Raw genomic sequence first — 4388 nt, forward strand, 5'->3', positions numbered from 1 at the left:
GTGCCGCAGCGGAGATAAAAAACTGGATAGCCGTGTCAAGGAGCCCTAAAGCCCCGTACACACGTACGGATCGTCGTCATACAAACGTCGGCGGACGAAAGATCTGCCGATTGTACGCGTGTTAGTATGGTGCCTCCGACAGCTGTCTGCGCACAATCCGCGGACAAGAGTCTTTCTTGCAAACATGAAAATTTTTGTCTGCGGACACCAGAACGGACGATTGTTCGCCTGTCAGTACAGAAATCAGCCGACAGACCGCAGATTTGCAAGACTGGGCATGCTCAGAAAATAAAAAACACAGGGAAAGTTAACCATTACATGACATCACTTCTGCAGTCAGCTGAAGTCTGCGGACAAAATTCTTGTGCTGTCCTTGTGCTGTCTTTGCACTTTTCAACAGACACCGACATCCCGGGGAGAAAAGACGAACATTTGTATGACGACGATCCGTACGTGTGTACGGGGCTTAAGAGTAGGAAATGGTGGGTTCCGAAATGTGTCTGGACACATCCAAAGCTCATCCCTGCAGAAAATGTGGGGAAAGACCTCAAGCCTTTATTTCAAAATTCAGCTGCACTGAACCCTGTTTTCTGATGTTTGGGGGTGACAATATGTATTAATGGCAGCCCCGTGCATCTGCTAAAAAGCAGCGCATTTTATCTGTGGGTTGGGGAATGCAAGCAATTAGCACAAACATATGTGTGAACCTAGGTTAAGTGGAGAATTCACAGCTCTCAGGCCTCATGCAAACTAGACATTTTTACAGCTGCTGTTTTTGGTTTCAGGAATTTTTTTCTGCAACCAGTAAACTCCCCAGCATGTTATCCTAATGCCCCATACACACGTGCAGATTATCTGCAGACTTTTGTCTGCAGACTTACCTTTTCTATGTAGTGCAAGGGCCTGCCGGATTGCATACAAATTGAAAGTGTTTAGGTTTGACCTCATATTATATGGTTTTGGTAAGTCTGCAGATAATCTGCACGTGTGTATGGGGCATAAGTGTCCATGCACACATAGGCTGTTATCAGCAGCTCTTTACATAGGTGTTTTCTTGCTGGACAAACCCCCCAGAACTAGTGGGTTTTAAAGAGGAGTTTTTTCTTTCGTTCATTGACGAACACAGCTCCTTATCTTCTTGACCATTGGGTTATACTGCCCCCTACAGGAATGGGACACTAGGCACAAAGAAGCTTGACTACGCCTATGGGGACGCGAGTCACCCTACTGGGTCTGTGTCCATGCACAATGAGAGCTCAGATAGTGAGGATGATTCCTCTGCTCCTCTAGCCACACATGGAAAGGTGCAGGTGGATGCACTGGTTGTGTCAGTGCGTGAAACTTTAAAAATGGAGGATGCAGCCAATGCTGCGTCGGAGGCGCCAGTCCCTTTTGGCACCCACAGGGCCTCCAAAGCGGTGAGGGTGTTCCCCTTTTCCGCTTACTTTGACATTGTCACAAAACAGTGGGGTTGTCCAAAACGCACCCTTGTGGCCCCTAAGCGTTTTGCTATGCTGTATCATTATGAGGATTCCCTGCTTAAAACGTGGACAGTCCTACCTGTAGTGGACTCTGCGGTTTCCAGGTTAAATAAAGCTACCTTAATTCCGGTTGAGGAGTCCCCGACCTTTAAAGATCCGGCTGATAGGCGGGCAGAGACTCTGGCCCTCCATATGTTCACTGTGGCTGGTTCGGCACTTAGGCTGGTATTTACTATTGCCCTGGTGTCGCAAATTCTGACCGAGTAGGCTAAACTTTTACGCCGAGACCTGGAGGGAAACAACTCCCCCCTGCCTTTGCAGAGCTTCTGGATCAGCTAGTCCAGGGGCAACAGTTTATCTGTGATGCCTCTTTGGATGCGGTTCCTTTGATTTGTAGGCTGTCCTGTGTATTATCTGGTTGAAATGCTGGTCTGCGGACCAGACTTCTAAGAAGGCCTTATTTGATCTCCCCCTTCTAGGGAAACTTCTGTTTGGCGCTTCCTTGGATTACATCTTTAAGGGTCTCACGGGGGGGGGGGGGGGGGTCTTCTTCCACAAGCTACCAAGGGCAAGGAGCCCCGTCGTAGACACGGGCCATTCTTTTCAGTTCATAAGAGGCCTTTTTGGCCCTCAGGATAAGGAAACAAAGCCCTTCAGGGCCTCCACCAGAGGTTCCCTCACGCGTATCGGGGGGGGGGGGGGACATTTGCTGGTTTCCGGATCTGTGGACCTCTCTGGTACAGGACAAGTGGGTCCATTAAGTCATTCGGTCCGGCTACAAGATCAAGTTTCGGTCTTGTCCTCCCAAAAAGGTTCTTCCCCATATCGCTTACGGGTCTCTCTGGCGTAGTGCAAGACTTGTTACTTCAAGGGGTGATTGTTCAGCTTCCGACTTTGGAAAGGTTTTCAGGGGTTTTACGCAAACCTCTTTACAGTTCCCAGGAAGGAAGACAAGGTATGTCCAATTCTGGACCTCAAGGCACTAAATTGGTTTGTGTGGGTACAGAAGTTCCGAAGGGTTGGCCGCTTCTGCTGCGACCATTTTCAGATGGATCAGGCAGACAGTGATTCAGGCCTATTAAATTTGGAGTTACCTTCCTCCTTTCTCTGTTAAGGCGCACTCTACTTATGCACTTAGTGCCTCCTGGGCCTTTAGTCATCAGGCGTCTGTAATGCAGGTTTGCAATGGTCAAGAAGATAAGGAGCTGTGTCCGTTTATGAACATCAGAGAAATGGATTTTACGGCAAGGCAAAAATCCAATTTTTCAGCTGTAAAAACGCACTAACTGGAGAGGGGGGGGGGGGGTCTGTATTGAGGGGTTATGTACTGGGAGATGGGTTTTCTGTATTGAGGGCTCTTTAATGGAGGGGCGGATGTAGAAATGTTAGGAGGGTCAGCCTATACCAAGGGGTTTGCACTGGGGTGGGGCAGTCTGTCCTGGGAAGGGGGGGTTTGGTTTGCACTGAAGGGCCTGTGTTGGGGGAATTGGGGAGTGGCTTTGGTCTGTACTGAGGCAGTCTGTGGTGGGGGATCCTGTACTGAGGGGTTTGTGCTGGCAGGGTCTGTACTGCTGAGTCTGTGCTTGGGGCGGGGGGGGGGGGGGGGGTTAGGAGGGAGGCTCAAGATTCTGTCTGCTCCAGTTTTGAGAAATTCCCTTACTGTGTTTTATATTTCATACTCCTGATTACTGTACGCTAAAAACATTACATTCTTTAATGTCAGCTGTGTGTAGAAAAGGATAATTATTGGAAATTTTTTCATTTTATTAAAATGAGTGTAGGTATACCACTAGCTGAAGTACAGAATAACACCTGTTGATTCCAGCGAAAACTTTTCAAAGTGGGAAAAGTGGGTTGACAGACAGGGTAGATTGTACAGCCGGGGTTTTCAAACTTTCTAAACAAAAAAGGGCCAGTTTATTAGCCTTCAGACTTTAGAAGGGCCTGACTGTGGCCAATAGGTGTAGAAATTGGCCTGATGTCAGTATCAATACCCCATCATTAGTGTCAGCAGGAGGAATAATGCCCCATCGTTGGTTGTCAGTGGGAGAAATAGTGTCCCACTGCACAGCCTCATAAAAAATGTGGCAGGTCTGACAGCAGGCTTTGCAAAAAAAACCCTGAAATGCATTACGTGGAGACATTTTGAGCCAGAAAGTAGCAAGGGGAAAGAACCCCAAACTTTTTCCCCGAAAGCTGCTCTGGAACATCCTGACAGCAGCTTCTGCTTTAGCCGATCAGAGCACCCCTGTATGGAACCTGGTATTTAGCCCTGCCGCAGCAGGAGGGCCCCTGTATTGTACACCTGGAGGAGGCATGTTTGGTCCACAGGTAAGTGTTGGATTAAAAAAAAAAGGTTTTAATCCTTTTTAAAATGTAGAGATTAGTTCACCTTTACTGAATTGTGCCTTAAGCTTTCCAATGCATTACCATGTCTGCCGTATATTACCTTGCAGTACCCCATTCCGCAAAAAAAGAAAAAAAAGTTTACTTTTCAGCTGCTCATTTTATTGTCCTCCACTCTCCATCCTGCCATCTGCAGAGCAATACATAGGAAGAGTTGTGGCAAAAGTCAGTAAAAGGTGAACTAAACCCTTTAATCAAGGTACCTTTGCTGCACTATGTAGTGCAGTTTTGCTTATTTTATTTTTATTGCAGTACTGGTGGGGTTTCCAAGCCATTGTAAAGAGCTGCAAGACTATTGTGGTAGATTGGCATGCTTTACCCTGCGCTATTGTGACTATACATAACAAGGTTTAATATGATTGTGCACCTGGCTTTCTCTCTGTACCTTTAAATCACAAACACGTTGATTACACTCTAGAGAAATCTCTTACCGCATGAACAATCCATCAGGTTCTAGATGAACAAAAATGAAAATGGCAATGATGCACACAATAAATTATG

Source organism: Pelophylax lessonae (assembly GCF_965119305.1).
Source record: "Pelophylax lessonae genome assembly, chromosome: 1".
Classification (NCBI taxonomy): Eukaryota; Metazoa; Chordata; class Amphibia; order Anura; family Ranidae; genus Pelophylax; species Pelophylax lessonae.